The sequence below is a fragment of the Falco naumanni genome, chromosome 2, assembly GCF_017639655.2.
Source record: "Falco naumanni isolate bFalNau1 chromosome 2, bFalNau1.pat, whole genome shotgun sequence".
NCBI classification, from domain to species: Eukaryota; Metazoa; Chordata; class Aves; order Falconiformes; family Falconidae; genus Falco; species Falco naumanni.
The window spans coordinates 69,228,086-69,250,123 of NC_054055.1; positions in this window are offsets into that span (position 1 = coordinate 69,228,086).

A 22,038-nucleotide genomic window follows, 5' to 3' on the forward strand; every position below is an offset into this window, starting at 1 on the left:
TTCACAAGAAGCCAGGAGGGAGCATAACCAGCACAGATGACGAAAACTAGCCAAAGGGATATTCCATACCATAGAACATCATGATTAGTATATAAACTGAGGGGAGCAGGTAGAGGCTGGCTTATCATGGCTTGGAGGCTGGCTGGGCACTGGTCCGTGGGTGGTGAGTGATTGTATTGTGCATCACTTGTTTTCTGGGTTTTTTTCCTTTTAGGTCCTTTTCTTTCCTTGTTGCTGTTGTTATTATTATATTATATTTCAATTGTTATATTGTTCTTATCTGAACCCATAAGTTTTACTTTTTCCCCCTTTTTTCTTCCCCATCCTTCTGGGGCAGCAGGGAGGGGAGTGAGTGAGCAGCTGCGTGGTACTTAGTTGCTGGCTGGTGTTAAACCATGGCACAAGTGCAGACAAAACACCTGCACTTTAAAACTTCTTGAAAGATTGTGATCCTCTTAAGAATGTTGAAATTTTCTTAGCCCGTATTTTAAAGAAACAAATATAATCTCAGTTTAAGTAGAATCAATAGACTAGTCCCCTTGGTCTGAGAAACGTTGAGTCTTCATCTAAAGCGTTCAAAAATATTCACCCCTCAAAATTCCTGAAAAGTGCTATGATATCTATTAAGGCAGAACATGAACATAGAATTAGTGTTCTATATTTTATCTTGCTGTCGTACCTTGAATACAAAAACAAAAGCCCAGTTTCTTAAAATGACTATGTAGTAGCCTGAGTAATTTGTTTAATCTTAAAATAAAAATCTGAAATGGGTCAAACACATTTTGCACTAATACCTGTGTCTTATCATTGGCTGTAAAGGAAGTTCCAACAAGTACCTGACGAGCAGATAGCATCAAGGCAGATGGCTAAACTGCATCAGTGTCAAGGAAAGGTAGAATTATCTTGATTATAAGAATGATATAGTTTAACCTAATTTAAAAACGCCAGCCAAACTTATGTGGCTGTCTGTATCTCCTGGTTTCCTAGATTTCTTTTTTTAATAGAAATCCTTTACTTTAGACATCAAATCATTGGTTTGACTTATTTTTCCTCACTGGACTGGAGCAGCCTAAGCAAATATGTACGATCAGTATTTAGTGGTGGTTTATATAAATAGTATGAAAACAATTAATTGAAGAAAACAACTACATGCTTCTGACAGAAAACAAGTAAAACAGCTAAAATACAAAATTAAACACATTACAGTTATTAAACACTCATCCTTTGGAATTTATCTGAGTGTAGAGTCTTGTTTTAAATAGGGTCTCTTTGTAGGTGCTGTTTTAAATGCTGATAGCTTGCAGTGGCCTTTTAAGCTTGCAGTTGCACACATTTTTATTTTAGTATCTGTTTAAAAATAGCCTGCCTTTAGGAAATGTCATTTGTATAAGAACTAATATCAATTCTATTCATGTTGAGTGATTATTATTGTATGCATAAAACATGAAAAAAAAAAGTCATATACCTTGCTGTTGATCTGTTCTTACCTCTGATTCTTAGCCTCATGTCAAAAAGAAAGCCTAAACAAGGAAACAGTACTTGTATTTTATTACTTACATAGAGGTAACATAGAATTTGGTAGCATTTACATCTATTTTTGATATAGATGCTAGGAAATTTATATCTAATGACAGAATCTAGTTAACTTATGCAAGTTCCCTTCCGGTAGTATCATTATATGATGTCATGCATGTCATTTGTAGCTGACCATAATTCTGGGGGGAGGAAAAAATAATTTTCTGAATGGTCAGTTATTCAGTCCCAGTAAAAAGAACTTCCACAACAAATATAAGCCTGATTATAGTATCAGTATCAAAAAACTATGGTGTGTATTAGGGGTCCTGTGCCTTGCCTTGCTTTGCCTTGCCTTCTGATTTTTAAGGATTTTAAGAAAAAACTACTGACTTACCTGCAAAACGTATTAATCCTTCAACACAAAGATGTTATGACAGAGTTTATAGGCAGTTTGTCCCTTGGGAAAAGCAGAGATCAAATTTCCTCTAAGGAAATTATAGGTTTGCTGGTTAAGAAAGTCTCGAAAGGCTCCATCTCATCTGCTGTTAAATTTGAGGGATCCACTTTAGGTTTAGATTTCTTCTTTAATGAATTCCATTGCTACATCTAAAAAAACCCAAACATATGTTTGGATTAAATTATTGAGTAGCAAAATAAGGATCATAGTTATTTGTGGTTTCTTCCACCTGACCAAAGTAAATGGAAGAAAACCCAAAACTAATAATGTGGCCTTCTGAGGCATAATGGTTGTCTCACAATAGTACACTAAGAATGCCTATCTTAATGCAATTTTCATTGGCTGTGCAAAGCCAAAATAGTAGAAAAGCAGTCCAGTAGCCAGAAGCTGCAGAACTGCTGGAGAAATAAATTTAAAAATGCCATTGAACAAGGTAGAAGCTGTGATGGGAACAGGTATAATTAGCTAAATAAGGCTAAACTCAGGAGTTATAGCACTAAAGACAATGTTTCCCATGAGGTATGATGTATATTCTCTGATATACCATTTGGGAAGTATCACCATGGAGGCAATGTTCAGCTCTACTTAGATGATATATAATTGGCAACAACCCTTTTTCTTAGAAACTCAGAAATAATGTGGATCTCAAAGTACCTAAATTATACTTTTTAACAAAAAAAGAAAATAAAGGTAGTGTAGTGCAAACTTAAACTAACTTGTTTCTTTTTTGCTTTTTTTAGTATTTAATCATGAAATCCTTAATAAAAATCTGCAGGAGAAAACCCATAAAGCTAAAATAAAGCTCTAATGTGGCATTGTAGTTCACAGGATATCTTTCTTGTTTGGCCAAAATATTTTCGCTTCTAAAAGTTGGGTCTAAAACCAATCTGCTATATTGTTTTTTTAGCAAGAGCACAATGTTGATTTAAGCATAACAGCTCTAATAAAAATTTAATGTTATCCCTTTTAAGTATTTAAGCTTATATCAATGTAAAAAGAAATGTTTAACTGATAGTTTTCACAGTGTGTGAAGAGAAACCTGTGTTCTTGTGTGCGTTAGGCTGGAGCCTGTTAACATACTAGCACTTGCAGGCCAGTGAAAGACTCCCAGCTCCAGACATTGCCTGTGTTAGCTGCCCACAGTGTCAAACCAAACTGTCCATCAAGAAAACAAACCAAACTGTCCACCAAGAAAACAAACATCAAACCATTCTTGACTTCCTTTGCATGGCAGCTCCAGGTATGTGTCTATCTGACTGCTTTCTTTACTTACATTTTTCAAAAAGCCCACAAAAATCTCTACTGGATTATTTTCTCTACAAAGCATGACATTTGTCAGTGCATTTGCACACACATGCAGACTTTGGGCATGTCTAGCATACATTCACCTATAGTTTTGCTCACGCTTTCTTCTTTTCCCTTCCGTTACCAAAACTAAAACATCCTTTAAGTCTACTTCTCCTTTAAGTTTACTCAAGCTTTGTTTTGCTGGCCTTGTGTTTTGCCTGCTCACCACAAGTTCAAGACCACAGACCAGACATCTGCAAAAATCCATGCCCAGCAGTGGGAGTATGTTCTGCAAGAAGATGAAGGATCCCAGGAAACAGAGATCCCTAATGTGAGAACTGACATTATGAGACTGTCACCACATACTAGATATGGCCTTAACACTGGAATAAATAATTGGCATTAATTTTTAATTTTATATATATTAACCCCCCTAAAACCTTAATGGTACCATAGCTAGGTGAGTTTTAATCAGAAGTTTGATTTGATAAAAGGTATTTATCATGACCAAGCCTGCTCATGCTCATATGCCTGTGCACCCACTGAGTCTGACTCACCTACCTACTTCTGCACCCACCTACCCACTTATGCACCAGCATCCATGATTCTGAAGGACACCCCATGACAGCTACATTGTGTCAGGTAGACAAACCCCAAAGTGCCTAAGTTCAGCCTGGATATGGCCCCAAATACAGTGGCAGGTGTTAAATGAATCGTTTCAGTAAGATTATGTTAAATTACAATGGACTTCCTATGGAATCTTGTATTATATGCACCTGAATACCAAAAGAATTCATCATGATTAAAATTATTGCAAGAAATACCAAAGGAAGTAAGAATGATTTGCCACTTATTATAAAGTGTTGCCCATTTTGCAATAAGTGGCCAATCATTATTAATTCATTTGATATTCTTTATAACATTAATCATGAGTAATTCATTTGGCATTATTAATGTAGATGTAACACAAAATTCCATTGCAATTTAGCTATTTATTTAAATGTATCATTAATTTAAAGAGTTATCAATCCAAAACGTCAGCAGTTTTATTCAAAGACTATAAGGCATATTTCTGCATTTGAAGATGAAGAAATAATTTTCAAGCAAATAAGGTATAAACATTTCTGTATTTGTACTTAGAAATTATCTTGGGGGGGTGGAGTGTGTTATTGGTACAAAATAACACAGCATGCATAAGATTTCTATTTGCCTAAAAAAGGAAGAAGCAGTGTTATCTACAGTCCAGAACTCCAGTCTTTCACCATAGATACATGTGAAATGCCCCTCTTCAAATGACCTACTCACACGTTTAAGCTGAGCACATGTTTAAGGACTTTGCTTGGATAAAAGCCTTACTTCACCTCCACCTGGGAAATAAATTCAATCTTCAGTCTGGCCAAGTAGCTTTCATATTTGGAAAAATGGTAGGAAAGAGATCTTTACGACAGCTTGAAGACATTATAGGTCCTGTGGAACTTCTCACAAGTTCGGAAATTTTAGACAGTGCTAACGCCAAAATCCCACTTGGAAAACTACATTTTTTCTACCAGAATTCACTCTCATGTTTCAGTTTGATAAAATATTCACTTCTTCATTTGTTGTGCAGCACTGTTTTGCTCTGTCAAGCAGTTAACCAGCTGTTATGTTTTTATATTGAAGGAAGTTTTTTCTTTTCCATGTACGTGTAGAAGGACAAAAGCCCAGGCTAACAAGCACGATTCAAATTTCCCTTAAAAACTTCACTGTGGTGTAAGGGATGAGGTGTAAGCCATTCGTGGAGCTGCAGAAGTCCTCAGTGCTGTGAAGTGCTGTCTTGAGGGGTGGGTTATTCACTACAGCACAGCAATGGCCTCAAAGAGCAAACAAGACCAAACCCAGATCCACAGCCCTAAGTTCTTGTGACAGAAACATGAAAAGTATTAATAAGTAGAAGAGAAATAAAAAGACCCACTAACAATGTAAAGAAGACCAGTGAAAATCAATCTGCAGCTCCTCAGATTACTTTTGGGAAAACTGGGAAGACTTTTGTCTTTCAGGTGGAATTAGTCTAATAGACATGTGTATCTCTTTCTTTTATGAGATTTTGTTACGTTACTGGCATTGGTATGGTCGTAAGAACACTAGAGAGCTCATAAGGGATCAGAAAAGCCTTATATAAGTTCAAACAATCATTGCTGGCTGTTTAAACATTACTCAGGCCAGCATCAAAAGTCAGATATTCATAGATAACTGAGCCCTTTCTAAGGACCATAAATGTTGCTGGGTGGAGGAGAAAGGATTAGCTAAACTTCATCAGTGTATTAAAATCCCCTGAAAGCACTGGATTTTGGCACTTGCCTTTCCTATTTTCAGCCAGTGAAACCATTTTCCAGAACTCAGAAGTGCAACCATGTAACTCACCAGTGATTCACGTTTTTATGCTCACAGTGTACTTTCATGAGTTTTGCCTTAAATATTTGACAAGTGCAAAGGAAACCCATTGCTTCCAAACTGGCAACAGGTATATTTTCCAGAATCCCTGGAGAAAGGAAAAGTGATATAGGTGGACTACAGCCTCTGTCCCCTAAACTCACTGTGACGAATTTTCTGGCAACCCCTGCCCACAGATAGCACTGCAAGAAGATGCAATTTTACATCGGCTTTGAGGCTTTTCTTGGTTTTACTAAAGGCAAAGCAATCTCTCACTTTAGTAGTGCACGTAGAGCTTACTTCTGTAATTATAACAATATTTGTCATTGCCATTTTAATTTCAAAATCTATAGCTGGTAGTATTTAGTAAATCTGGACAAGACTGGAAAACATCATTTGGAAAATATTCAAGCTGTGGCTGACTGCACTTCTGTGAGGAAGAAATCCTTCTGTGGGGGTCTGCTTATCACAATGTGATATAAAAAAAGAAAATACAAAACCAACATCAGCTTCAACTTCGCTGTAGAATATTCAACACCTTCCACTTTCATTTGTATATTCAATGATAACGTTTAAAATTACTGTGGTCACCCTAAAGGATGTTAATTACAATGCGACTCAGCAGCCTTTATACAACATAATTGCAGGTTACTAATGTTCATAGTATCCATTGGAGTTGTAACGGAGAGTAGAATTTAGCTCATGGATTTTGTGATGAAGGTCTTACAGCCATTTCTTGTTATTAATCCTCATTATCACTTCTCATGCATCATCTTTTGTTTGTTCCCTTAATTCAGAGTGAGTTTTATTTTTTGTACATAGAGAATATCTTTCTTATAGGCCTAACTGTCAGGTTCAGATTTACATATTGTAGATTTAATTGCTTCACATTTCACTTTTCGATAAGGTTCTCAGATGTTAGGCTATTTTAAGAAGGGGATGGAGACTAATACAGGAATTATTATAATGTCATTCTATAAATGGAGGTTACATCCTCATGTTGAATAGTCTACTGGGTTTCAGTCACATTTTAGAAAGATACAGTAGAAGAAGAAAGGTCTGAAAGAGGGCAGAAAATACATATTAGTTGGATAGGGAGTGTTCATATGAAAAGAAACTGAAAAGATTAAGATTATTTAGTGTGAAGCAAGAAGAATAGGAGATGACATATATAATAATGAGTGGTACAGAGAAAAGCAGTGGGTAGTCCTCACTACTCTGTTCTACAGTAAGACACAGAGGGCATTTAGTGAAAGGAAAAGGCAACAAATGTAGAAGTGATAAAATGAAATACTTCTTATGGCATTGCATCATATAATTAGCCTGTTGAACTGACCACCGTACGTTATTATTGAATAATAATTGAGGGCTGCTTGGAAAGTTTCAAGAAAGATAAAGCAGTTACGTTAATAAAAATAGCATCAGCAGTGGAATTAGGTAGAACAAGTTGGTAAGGGATATCAGTTCTTACAAATCAAAGCACAGCGTAATCACGACCAGAGATTGTTCATGCTACTTACTACCATTGTGCTAGGAACTGTACAACTGTACAAGGCCTTCCCATCATGATATTTTCGATCTAAAGCCCTGATCTGAAAGAACAAGCCTGAAAATCACTGGATCTCATCTGAGTTCCACTAAACTCTATAAATCTTTTCCTTGCTGGACTTATTGCTGGACAGGAAACAACAGGAATAAGCAGGCAATTTCCTTGAGGTGACCAAAAGAAAGAACATGTAATGTGTCCTGCTGCTTGTGTAAGAGGTACTAACATCATAGGAAACTAATGGAATTTATTTTCATGGTGGAAAAGTCCATGAAGGGCCATTAAATAAAAGTTGCAAATACAATCTCTCAATTAGGAAATGCCCATAATGCAAGTTGCTGCATGTAGGGAGATATAGGGGCAGGAATATAATTTATGCAATTTCCCTGTTGGATCTGTGTCCTGGTTTGGCTGGAATAGGGTTAATTTTCTTCTTAGTAGCTGGGACAGTGCTGTATTTTGGCTCTGGTGTGAGAACAATGTTGATAGCACACTGATGTGTTTAGTTGTTACTGGGTATACTAAGTCAAGGACTTCTGGGTTCCTCGGGCCCTGCTGGCCAGAGGGCTGGAGGGGCACAGGAAGCTGGGAGGGGACACAGCCAGGACAGCTGATCTGAACTAGCTAAAGAGGTATTCCATACCATGGAATGTCATACTCGGTATGTAAACTGGTGGGGGTGTGTGGGGGGGTGGGTTGGCTGGGGGCTGCCAATTGCTGCTCACAGGCTGGCTGGGCATTGGTCAGCAGGCAGTGAGCAGTTGTGTTGTGCATCACCTGCTGTCTTTCATTCCTTCCCTTTGGATTTCCTTCCTCTTCCCTTCTTCCTCCTTTTCATTATAAAAGTTATTATTATTATTGGTTTGTTGTTTGATTTTATTTCAGTCATTAAATTGTTCTTATCTCAGCCCTCGAGTTTTACATTCCTTTCCGATCCTCCTCCCCATCCCTCTGGGTGAGGGGCAGTGAGCGAGCAGCTGCGTGGGGCTTGGTTACCAGCTGGGGTTAAACCACAACAACCTGCTCTTGGCCACTGTCAAAGGCAAGACTAGACAGAGTTTTCATGTAACCCACAACCCTATCCCTATGTTTTTGCATTGTTTTGGCGTTCGTAGAAGCTGATTTTCTTCAACAGTAGTAGCAAAAATTCAATTCTTTTATGTTCCTGAGGCTTGTGTCATTACATGCCAGTGGCAGGACCGTTGCTGGCAACCAAAAGCCACATCTGCTTCGTACAACAGATGTCCCTGCCATCAGTTATCTTTCAATGTTGACGGAGGATGAAATCTGTGAAATGAATGGATGATTTTCAGTTTCAGGGAGCCCATCTTTAGAACAGGCACCCCTGATGAAGTAAAGCAGAATATCCCATTGACTGAAATTTTGGAGGATTTCAGGTTTTCACTAAATTAAAGACACACTGACTATAATTACATAGGGGGTTTTTTTTCAAATGTTATCAGTCATATGACAGCTTTAGGTAAATTGGACAGGGTATTCAGTATCCAGCAATATTGATAAAAACCTCCTAATTAATGTAATGCCTTCATTATTTGGTAATTAGTCTTAGAAGTTTTCCATTTCATATTCAGTATAACAGTAAGTACAGTTCATGCTCTTAAACAGGTTCTTTTTTTTTTTTTTTAATTTAGTACAATCACACCATTCTGAACAGGTAAGACTATTAATACAGAATTCTGAATTTTTGTTAAAAATACCTCTTTTTACTGTTCCTTGCTATGGATGCATGAGTGGCATAAAGCTCTGTTATTGTGTTAATTTGGTTGTGGTTGTTGTCTTTAAAATATTTCCCTCACTGTTAGTGACATATGAGAAGTTCGAAAACAAAATGTTTTTTTCTTTAAATAACACCAACAACCTGCAGTTCTAACAACAGGAAATTTTCCATGGCAAGGCAGCTGATGCTTTGCCATTAAAGATTTGGACTCGTTGAACTCATGACATGTAGACTCATTTTAGTTTCAACGTACACTTCCTGTTGTGTGGGATGAACCCTACTCCTCCACTTCAGAATAATAATAAAAAAGAAAAACAAGAACATAGGAACACAAAGAAAGACACAAGTGCCTTTCATCACTCTTCTGTTTTTTCTCCTCATTTTCTTCCTAAAAAGAGAAGGCAAGTTGAAGTTTTTTGGGTTTTCAGATTGGTTGTTTGTTTGGTTGTTTGTTTGTTTTTTAATTTTATTTACTAAATAAGAAAACTGGTAATGAATGAATGTGTAAATCTCCTAAGTACTGAGATAAAAGCACAAAGTTTTATGGCAAAATATTTTTCTGAATCCTTACGATATTAATCCTCTACCTCAAAAAGTTTTCTGTGGTGTGAGCAACACTTCTTGTCTCCCTCATGACTACTCCCCATACAGATTTCTAACAGCCCACACCCAACAATCTTGCCAATCTGTACCACCTGCCCTCCACCCCTTCAACAGGCTCTCTGTACATTCCTAGATACATTCTTCATCCACACACCCCTGCTTCAGCTATTCAATCTGTTTTTCAGTTAGGGAAATGCACTTTCTTGCATATTAAATTCTGTTTTCATCATAAAAGGAAGTGTCCTTCAGACAATGCTCCTGTGTCATTCCCTACAGAGTTTTCTTTGTGGAGGTTTGTGTAAGAAGCCCTGTTTTGCTAGGTTATACTTCAGGTACATATTGTAAAAGGCAAAGCAAAAGAACGCATTTCCTGAGCACTGCAAAGAAAAACAAAACACAAGCCACCATTTATTTTGGTTTATTACTGTGCTTTACATTTTTCAGTTGGTGTTATTTTGAAGGCTTTTGAATTGATTTTCATTTACATTTCATTTATCATATTTCCTGGCTTGCTGGCATTAGAAAACACACAGATTTTTGCCTTGGTCCAAACAACCAATGTAGTGTGTGAGAACATCTGTGTCCTTTTGAGAGAGCACAGGTGGGTGCAGGGTCTGCATGGACAATGAGAAAGAAAAGCACTCACCATCCTCCAGTAAATCCTGCAGAATCAGGCCATCACAGAATCATAGAATCATTTAGGTTGGAAAAGACCTTTGAGATCGTCAAGTCCAAATGCAGGACTGAAAGGTCCATCACTAAACCATGTCCCTAAGCACCACATCTACACATTTTTTAAATACCTGCAGGAATGGTCATTCCACCTACTCCCTGGGCAGCCTGTTCCAATGCCTGACCTCCCTTTCACCATTTTTTTTCCCCTAAAACCCAATCTAAACCTCCTCTGGCATAACTTGAGGCTGTTTCCTCTTGTCCTATCACTAGTTAGCTGAGAGAAAAAACCTACACCCACCTGTCTACAACCTCTGTTCAAGTAGTTGTAGAGAGCAGTAAAATTCCCCCCTGAGTATCCTCCTCTCCAGACTAAATGACCCCAGTCTTGCTGATGACTAAATAACTTCCCTAGTCCTGCTGGCCACACCGTTTCAGATACAAGCCAGGATGCTGTTGGTCTTCTTGGCCACCTGGGCACACTGCTGGATCATGTCCAGCCAGCTGTCAGCCAACACCCCCACGTCCTTTTCCTCTGGGCAGTTTTCCAGCCACTCTTCCCCAAGCCTGTAGCATTGCATCATGGACTGAGTAAGTACTAAAGCATCCTGTCAAATTTACAATACTATTGCTTCAAAAGTTGACTGTTTTCTTCATTACCACCCAAGATTAATGGGCACATTTTTCACTTATTTTTTTAATGTAGTGTTATGAGCTGCTCTTTGTAATGCCAAGTGCAGACACAGCCCCAGTGACAATCTGCAAAAAAGAGGACCCATGTTTCTCCTCTTTTCATATCATATAACTTGTCAGGGTGAACAGTTATAGCAGCTGTTGGGGATGTTCAGGCACGAAGCACGTGCTTCTCACCCCTGCCCAGGACTCGGGTTTTCTCTAGGCAGGTGATAATAACAAGGTGGAAGTCGCTGGAGGCACTGTACTGCAGAGCCAGATATTGTGAGTGCTGGGGCTGGGAAGCAGGGGTGGCAGAAACACAGACACCCATAACCGCTTTAGGACACCTCTACCTAGTAATACAGGCAAACCCTGATAAGTGGAAAAGACTTTAAGACCTAAGGGTTTGGTAGTTACATGGGCAAAAGGCACCTATCTCTAAGTCACCAGTCCTAGCCTGAAGCCAATGAAGAATCAGGAGCAGAAATAATAAAGTAGACAGCATATCACGTAGTATGTATCCTAAAATATGAATAGTTGTAGACTAAAATCCTAAAAATTACAGTGTGCATCCTAAAAATGTGAATATTCTAGAAATATGCATTGCAGAATTGTGGAAGAAAATTATTAACTCTGTTAATTGTAGCCTCTTTGCAGGTGAAAGTGAGGCCAATTCCCTCACGCAGCTTGAGTAATGTCTGCCTCTGTAACTGGTTCCCACAGTCCACTGGAAATGTTCAACGAAGGACTTCCTTTTCCAGGGGGAGATTTAAGGAAAAATGGATTACTGTTAAAGAATCTGTGTGACTTTCACAGATCTCTTCACAAATTCCTGATGATTTTTGATTGCTGTCACTGTCCTCTGCATCACTGAGGAAAGGGTATCCTCAGATTCTACAGCAGCCTGGGTAGAGAAAGTGTTCACAGTATTCACTTGTGTTATAACAGCACAGAGAAAGAGGAATTGCTCTATGCCCTTGAAATGAGGTCATTTTCAGATTCACTAATCAACAATAAAAGAATGCCCAAATTGTCTCATTGATCTAGGAGAATGTGCATCTCCTCTGTCTAAGTTATTAACTGAGGAATTAAAATGAGCTTTCCCCCATATTTATTCCTCCTGCTATGTTTTATGGATGCAATATTATGTTGGTTATATTTAAAAAAAAATATATATCTGCTTCATTGCAATAATAGTTGGTTTAATTTTTTTATTTATTTAGTACCTGCTGTTGGGGAGATTTTGTGCATTTCTTCAAAGTTTAAATGTTTAAATGTATTGCATTAAATAGCTCTGAAAAAAAAAAAAAAAAAAGATGGTCTCTAGCCTGCTGAGTAAACATAAATTTCACAGTTAAATACATAAAATAATGATTACATCCAATGGTCATGAGGGACGTGTTTTTAGGAGTATACTAATTAAACTACATCCTTCAGACAACATGTTTCTACACTTACTAGCAATGAACCATATCTGATTTGTCATTAAGTAATTATGAATGCTAATGCAAATAAAGCACCTTTCAAACAAGGCTTCAGAATAGAAATTAATCATATATTATTCTTTCTTATTCTACTGCATAAGGGTCATTTAAACAAAAACAGCCAAGGATATGAGATATACATAACAAGAGAAGTTGCTGGTTTTGTTCAGGCTTCAGTTCATACCTTTGTCTTTGTGGTATTGTTTATGTACGCATACATATACTTCTATAAACTGAGCAAGAGTAAAAAAAATATCTTTGAAGTATATTCAGTAATTCAAGCTTTGATCCAAAAACTGCTGAAGCTTACTGCGGTCTTCCTTGAGTAACAATAATAATGAGCAGTTCTTGCTCCTTTCCTTTTGCAGATCTCAAAGCACTCTACAAAAGGCCGGTATGGAAGACCCCACAAATGTGAGGGAGTAAGTGGGATGAAATGAAGTTAACCCCTGAACATACCAATGGGCACTGCAATTCCTTGTGCATTTTTTAGCTGGGCACCCTCAGAAATGTTCTGATGGCAGAACCATGATTTTTGTCTGGGTAAGGATCGTTTCCAGAGTGTAATCTCTTGCTTCACACCTCATTTGCCATCCTGGTTACACCCATAGGTACGTGGTATTACTTCCCCTTTCTTACATTAGGAAACTAGGATGCAAACCAGTCACACATAACTCCAGCTACCATAGCAGAGAGTCTGGGCATGTTTTTAACCCCCAAACCAAATTTCTGGTAGTGGACCCCACCACAGCTCTAAGTAGAGGAATTCTTATCAGGTCCACTACCTACTCTGGTGGGGTCTTTTTTTCTTTGTTGGGGTTTTTTTCAATTTCTAACATTTGTCTAAAGATCAGAAGTAAGTTATGCAAATTCTAGGCTTTTCAACCCCAAAGAAAAGGCCACATAAAGTACTGTATTTTAATTGAAAAAGGACTGGTAGAAGCACCGCATCTTCACAGCTAAAAGGAAACATTAGTGATATTTTCCATCAACCTATTTGCAGAAAATGTAAGTTGATTTACCTCCTCATTATGCTGTAAATGTTTTCCTTCCTCTTGACTTGTCTTTGTCCTCATCTTTGTACAGCTAGTGAAGTCATAAGTCCTCTGAAGCAACTATCTGCACATTATAATGCTTCATTGCATAAGCAAGTAAGAGGATGAGTTATGAAGAACAAAGTTCTCGTTGCGCAAGCTTCAATAATCCTTAATTCTGGGAAAGAAAATGGCCAATAACTTGTGAAAGGTACTGTGAATAAATGTGTTTAAGGCAGAATAATATGCCTTTAAATTGTGATTGGCTGTTTAGGACCCTTTTTAAGGCAAGGGGCCATGAAAACTGATAATGTATGTGAGGTCAATTATTGCGTAAGGTACACTGAAAAATCATGCAGCACTTCTCATTCATATAACTTATATTAAAAGGTGCTATTCAAAACTACAGGTGTCAGCTTGTAAATGAGAAACTTCTCTGTTGCATGGAAGAGAGAAAATGCAAACGAGAAAAGGGCTTTAAATGGAGAAATAAAATGTGAAAATGGTACAAATGAGAAAAGCATGAAAATTGATAATTAATAAAAAAATGCAATGACCATTGGATCTTTCTGAAACTTGAGGTGGTTAGGTTAGACTAACTTTTTCAACCACTACTAACATGGGTTACACAGGTTAATAATAACCTTGATCAGGGTTACATTTTCATGTAAATGAGCAGGTTTGGGCACAGTGAGGTGAAAAATTAATTTTGTCAGCACATGGTTCTTCATTTTCATTGAGAAATAGCTCCAGGGAACAATATAACTTTCTGTGGGAATCCTTTGTTTTCTTCAGGTTTTTGAGAGGTCATTAGCACTTCTGAGGTGGGATTCATCCTCTCTGACACTGGCCTATGATTTGTGGTCAGCTGCAGGCACCAGCCGGAGTATCCAAGTCCCTTTTACCATCAATGGCATGAAGGCAATTCATCCCATATGAAAGTGGTTTTCTAGGATAACAAATCAAGCAGAAAATTCTCTTTTTCTTCCTCCATTCATAGATGGAGGAGGATAGCTGCTACATGCTAAGGCTGCGTACACTTTAGATGGCTAGAGATGGGCATGTGAATCCTACCTGAAACGCCTAAAAAAGCAGAGAGATTTATTCACTCTGGTTGAATACAGGCATTATTAAATAGTTACCAGGTATAAATAAAGAAATTGGACATTCATTAAACAAAACCTGATGTTTAAAGCACTGAAATCATCACTAGTCAACCAGCAGTTTTCAGGAGTGTTGCCAGTGCTACTGGTTATTTCCTAGTCTGTGGGCATGAGAAAGGCAGTGAAAGGCACAGCTCTGGTAACTTCAAACTTTCTAGTACTGATTGCTCCCAAGGTAACAGACTCTGTACCTCATAATGTGCTCCTTACTCTTCTCAACTGCCTGTTGGAAGTTCCCAGCCCTGTAGGAGGTGTTCCTAACACCTACTGCACTAAGAATGTTTGGCCATAAGTGATCATCAGATATTTGAAGTGCAGGTATACTAAAACTTCAGGGTGATGAAAGGAGAAAAATGTAGAGATGATGACCTGTGTTGTAGGCTGAATTGCACTGTGGTGAGTAAAGCCCTCTGGGCATGGCAGTTCTCCATCCCCATGTGCACCAATCTCGGTTCTGGTATAGACGGTAGTCTCACCTGTAACTCATTTGGAGCATGCATTCCTGTTGAATTGATCTGGTTACCGAGACTACAGATGGGTTTGGTGAGTCATCTGACTTATTGTAGATGTCTGCCTTGGGATTAGATGAATTGCACATTCTGTGTTCCTAATTCTTTTTGTTGTGCTTAAAGAGAGCCCTCATCGAACCTCTAGAGTGTTCAGCTAAATGACTCCCCCCACGAAGAGCATGCCTGTGTTGCTGGATGATCAAAAGTAATTATCTAGGATAAGCTACCTGCAGGATAATACTTTTCAAAAATTCTTTTTTTTTTTTAAAATCAGGGTTGTTTTTTTAAAAATCCCTTTTCAATCATTATTCAGAGCTTTAGCAGCCCAGTATTCTGGAACAGTTTTGTAATCTCCCATACCTTGAGTATGCTTTGATAAATGGCCTGCATATTTGCCAGAAACTTTTCTCCTTGTATCCTGGCAGTAATCATGAAATTTGTTCCTGTACAAAGCCATAAGAGTGAATATGACACTTATAATGGAATTCAGTTTGAAACATTTATTATGGAGGTATTATTGAGCTGTTATATTTCCGGCTCATTTTATAACTTCCTTTGACTCAAAAGCAGTATATCACTTTCAGAATTAATATGCTGCTGCAAACAGCAAGACAGTTACCAAACAGAGCACACAAGCCAGGGATCAGAACTTGGTTCCCGCAGCTTCTGAATCATAGCTCTCTATCCACAGTAAGCATTTGTATTTTAGGAAGGGTTTAAAAACAAACCATCTGTTTCTGGTCCCCTCAAGTGAAACCGAGATTATTCAACTATGGATACAGTTGTACAGAATAGTTAGGGGAAAGCTGGTAAAATAACTAAGGTACTGAAGATAGCTAAACTGCTTTTCATAGAATAATAATGGCAGTGATAAAATAGTACACAAAGTGTGCTAAGGAGGGTGGGGAGGAAAACGAAGGTGGAATATAAGGGGATACAATGAGTTTGTGAAGAAACCGTCTACAGGTGTAGTAGCTCTCAAGAAAACACAGACTTCTTGCCAGAAAACTGAGAAATTTTTCTGGTACTAGCAGTGCCTGCAATGTGCAACCATGCTGCAGTCTTCCAAAAACTCCAGGTTCAGATCTGCGTTGCTCAGCTTTAGGCTTGGGGTCCATTGCAGACTCCATTAATAGCAGGAGTCGCATTCATTTATATTGGCTTTTATTCATCTGTGGGTTTGGATGGTGAGAACTGCACAGCAGACAATACATTTCATTTTGCAAATAGGCTGAAATACAACATCTTTGCTGATTGGAGCACCTTGTGGAAAACAATAGCAAGGAAATCGCTCAGACAAATTGTGAGTGGAAGACGAGGCATTTGAAACATGTAGTTTATTTGTTCCTCTCTCTCTCCTAGTGAAGTGAAAAGCATGTCATACATCGCCTTTTTGGATGTGGCATGCTTTTCACTTCACTGACAGGTATGTTATTTGTAACACAATCCAACAACCCTTCCTCTCTTGTATAACTTATCCAATTCATGACAGTAATCATGGCTTGATAGGGGGTCCAGCATGGGAGAAGCTGTATATATTTGGGCCTTATTGTGACTTCTGACAGTTTCAGTATATGATCGCTAGGATGATCCAACACGGAACATGTCAGATTAGCCAGAGGGATTCTTGCTGTTTTGTAGAAACATGCTTGTATTTCAGGTTATGCTGTTTCTGGCTACTGAGATGAACTGCATTGGTGCAGCAGCAGATGAGAAAGCAATTTAAGGTTGCTGTGTGGAGTGAAAAAACTTAAACTGAACAAGTTATGTAATGTGTGGAAGAGTTACTCTTGGGAACTGTGCAAGCCAAAGCGGTTATTAATATTTGGGAAAGAGTTCTGAGGAAAAGGTCATCTTGAAAGCACCCAGACTTACTAATCAAATGCTGTTACTATATGACACAGTGAGCTGTTTACACGGAAAGTGCATGATGGTTTCACTCCAGTTAACAGCTATGTAATGGACCAGATGTTCACATTAAATAGGGCTTTTAGAGTCAACATTAACTATGTTGGCGGTGTCAGCAAAGATACCAATATTTACCTAAGTTAGACCACCTTTAAATGGTAAGGCTTGTGTGTGGAGACACTTCTTCCACAGATCATTTTCTATCTATATATGGGCAACTAGAGGACCTGTCCACAGGGTGTGAAGAGGAATATTAAGAACTAACCTCTGGGTGCATACAGCTGCCATCCAGTATAAGGTTTGTGGTTGGACTTGCTGATCTTAAAGTTTTTTTCCATTCTAAATGATTCTATAGTTCCAAATGTCAAGTAGCTCTGGGTGGATGTTCCTACCTGCTCCTCACCAGGCTGAAAGCTCTGTCTGGCAAAAGCCATAAGGTAACAAACAGATAAACTCTTCTGAGCAAAGAGCCTGGCTTGACCACTGTGGTTTGGCTAACTGGGTGTGACAATGCACGCTACACATATCTGTGAGCTCTGGACTGGCAAATACAAGTCACTAGGGTCAGGAATCAGTCAGCCAGGGAAGAGTCCTACTTTGCACAGGGATCAGCTTTAAGCAAAAACAGTTGCTTCAGGCATCCTTTCCTCCATAGGCTGTCCTCTTGGACTAACAACCTAGTTTCCTCTGTTCTTGGATGGTAAATAGTGACAGCATTTGGTTTTGCCCTGCTCTTGCAAGAGCGACTCCCCCTTAGCCTGCTCCCCAGGCTTAGACAGCCAGAACACTACTTTCTTACTAGCTTGCACGAGATTGTAAAATGCATATGCAGAGATTAAATGTTTTGGGTTTTTTTGTTTCCCTTCTGACAGATTCTGTTGTATTGTAGATCCAAAACTTGTTCCTGCCTATTTGTGAGATACTGGTTGGTCTATAACACTAGCCCGTTTCCTCACAGCTCTTCCAGCCAGACTTCTGACTAACTGCTTATACAGAGATGCTCTCAAAGGGCAGGGAAAGGTCTTGGGTCATACTGTCTTGACATAAACAAGATTTTTTTGCTCACTTTCTTATTTTAGCACTGTCATTAGTTATAGCAGTTCAAACATCAGATTAATGTTTCCAAGTTACCTACTATTTCGAATCAAGAGGATTTATGTGTCTTTTTATATAGTATAGATTTTGTGAAAAGGCTGGTTATTTTCATTTTAGCTTGCGTGGTTTTTTTCTTAGGTTTAGTTTCTTCTTTCTTTTTCCAAAAAACTGTTTTTTGACAGCACCTCTAATGGTGTAAATTGGTGTAGCACCATTGGTTTCAATGGATTTATGTTGATCTTCAACTGCTAAATAACTGGCCAAAGCTATTCCTAATCTGGAAGACAATTTTAATATTTTTAATGTTTGTCATTTTGGGATACTAAACATTATTTGGCTTAGCCTAAAGCTTACCGATGTCAGTGCTAAAGCAAAATAATACCATTTTAAAAAAAACCCCAAAACACCAAGGAAAAGTGCTGAGGATTGAATCAAGCTTTGGATCAGGCCTAAGTGTGATTTCTTAGGTAAGATAAATGAAGTAAAGAAAAAGCATTATATGGATTGCAACACTTCAGCAGTGTTTCTGAAGCCCTATGACATGACATCTGATGTTCTGAGGTGGTTTTTAACTCTTTCAGTGTAACTTTGCCTCAGGATAAAACATCGTTTTAACAGCATGTGTGAGGAAACCAGGGATGGCCTGTAGACGTGCCTGTAGGCTATGTGCTCTCTGTCACCTGCTGTATTGCCCTGACTTTGAGAAACCTTTGCTTCCTCTCACTCTAAGGATTAGAACATTTTGCTATTGCTTTGTCCACTAAGGAAAGCTGACTAGCCTTACTCTGATGTCCTGGATTTTAAAGGGCTTTTTTTTTTAACAACTTCCTTGTTCTCAGGTTATTGTGAGTAGATATAAAATAAAAGGCAGTATCAATAAAAAAAAAATCCACTATGTTCTGCTTTGGTTAGATTAAATTGTGGTACCTTGTACCTTGGCACTGCCTTAGGTTTGAAACCAATGCCGATAACGCTATTACCCTCACAGGCCAACGCTGACAGTGTTATGAGGTATCCCTGCCCAGCTCTCTACATGTCAACTAAATTAAATGTAAAATTAGTGAGGTCTATAAGTTCCAGAAAAAGTGATTTTTCAGATGTTAACCTCTTCTAAAAGTTGTTATGTACTTATAGCCTCTAACTAACCTGATTAATCAAAATTATTATGTCTTACTTATTAGTATGTTTCTACAGACAGCACTGTTTTGTCATAATATTCCTTCACTTATTCATTACTTCAGGAGCTTTTCCAAAACCACTTAACACTAGCGTAATCGTGATCCCAGAGAAGTCAGGAGAGCCTTGCCAACTGTTTCCAAAAAAACCCCACCTTATTATGAAAGACTGAATATAAGGTTCCCATTTAATATTTGCAGTAAGGTAGTAAATACAGTCTGCGCAAATTTAAGTGTGTGTATATATATATAAATATATATATAAACATATATGTTTCTGTGTATATACACAGAAGGTCATTTCATATACAAAACAGAAAGGAAGGAGGGAAGGAGGGAGACAGATATAAAATTACTGTCTGTCCTTTAAAACAATCAGATTATGTGAGTTAGTCTGCAACCAATTAAACACCAAGAAGAGAAATACAGGAATAAGCCCTACTCTCTCTCACAAGGATTCCATATATAAATCACTTTCCCCAAAGAATCAGGTTGGGAAACTCTTAATTAATTCCTTGGTTTTGTATCATCTAATGCAACAAAGAATAGGTTCCTACAGTAGCCTTTTAGTACTATTGTAGTACATACATTATGATTTCTCTGTATACTAAGTTGTCAACTTTCTACTTGTATATCTTTTTTTAGTTTCAATCTTATTTGCTTGTCCTGATATATCTGTACAAAAAATTGTCAGTTAAATTAAAAATTCCTCAGAATGTGAGATGCTTGCCTTTTACTGTCATTTCATGCATGAAAAAGAATTGCTTCCAAAAAATCCTGTGAAATTTCTGGGTTTAGGCACAAAAACATAGCTAATTTCAGCTGGATCAATTTCACTCAAGTGCTGTGGTCTCTCTTCTCTAGAGTTAATCTTTCTGTCAAAAAACAGTAGACTTAAAATCTACTTTCAAAGCTCTTTTTTTTGAAGAGAAAATCTACTAGTTCCTAGTACTGATTCATGGAACATGAATGCTTTTAGTTCAATACCCTCCTCTGCAATTTTTCTAAAAACTTGAGAAATCTGATGTTGATGCATTTACTCCTCTGCAGAGCCCTAGCCCCTGAAGTGATGTCATTTGCTAGATATTTCCTCCAAACCATTAACACACTAGTGTGGAAATGACCAAAGAGGAAATGGAAGAGTGAAATTGCAGAGGAGAAAAAGAGAGAGAAATCTGAAGAGGACTGAGTCATAACTTAATTTTACGTCTTCATTACTCAGGAATTGCCTCAACCAGAAAAATGCAAAGGAGTAAATTGCAATGTCTATTTAGTAATCATATGCACAAACCATTATTATTTAACATCTTTCAAGCTGTAGTACCATACCTTTAACGTAACAGACATTTTACCTACAGCTGCCATTGCACCACCAGAGATGAGTTACACACAACTGAGCTTTGCAGGCCATAGCTTTGCCTGGTGAATTGACTTCTGTGCAATAATTGATAGAACATACTATGAGGACAGATGGAAAGAATAAAGAAGTTAAGCAGAGGTTAGTTCAGCCTGTAAAATCCATCTCTAAATCTCATACAGAAAAGCTAGACTTTCAACATCACGTTGAAGTTTGAGGATACATCTGAAACCCCCAAAACAGCCCAGTCATTTAGAAGTTCAACTTTGATTTTCTGCATTCTCCATCCCTGTCATCCCTAAACACATCAGCTATAAAAATGGGTCATAATACCACTAAAACCAGCAGGACTTAAGCATGTCCAAAAGTCCTGTTAGTTGGGCATGGTTCTAGATCTCAGCTCCCTAAAACGTAAAGATGTTCCTGTCTAGTTCTCCCATTCCTTTACTGGAGACATAGAACAAGGCATGAAATTTGGCTGTGGAAATTATAATTTGCAGTGTTTGGAGAGGCCTGGGCTCTGATTTAAGTTAAAATACAGATTGTCTTGCATCCTTGCAAACACTAGCAGTGCTACCCATTCAGGAGCTCCCCACTCCAGGTACTATGGTCATGCTCACAGAAATTATTCATACCTGCATAAGTATTTCACATATTGGAAACACTTTACAAATACTTACTGAGTAAGAATCATAGACTGAGCCTTGTAACGCTTATCATCCTTATTTTAAAGCAGCAGAGGTGAAATGACTTGCTCAAGGCCATGACATAATTTGGCGGGCAGACTGGGATTAAAGCACAGGCTTTCGTGCCTCATACCTCATTACCGCACATCGTTCTGTCTCTCAGGTTGAGAAACCGGGAAGGTTTTTGTAATAGATTTTCCCTGTATTTCTTCGTGTTGCCGTGGTTTAGATGATGTGTCAAAATGAAAGGTAGGCTGTGTGAGCATTCCTGATCCCAGTTCACTCTTCAGCAGAGTCTGAACCCAGCTCCAGATTTGCCCCTTCTTGGGGCTATCTTCCCTGTCTCAGCGACAGCCGTACTTGTACGGGTGTTACTATACTAGGGACTGATGAAGATCTCCAGGATTCTTATGGATGAGAGATGCTATTAGATGTAAAAATACTATCCATTTTTTATGTTGATCTCTTTTCATTCTGGACTCTTTGATATTGCTATTATTATTATGATTATTATTATTAGTGTTTCCCTGAACATTTCACTTTGTTACAAATTCTGCTCTCTGTCAAATAAATTGCTTGCTAAATGGACCTATCCCTATAGAAAGACAAAGCAGAAGTAAAACCATTCTGCTACTGTTATTAATATGCTATTAAAAGACCTCTTTGAAACAATGTTACCTGTTTGCTGCAAATCTCCACAAAGAAACAAAAAATGTTTGCAGAAT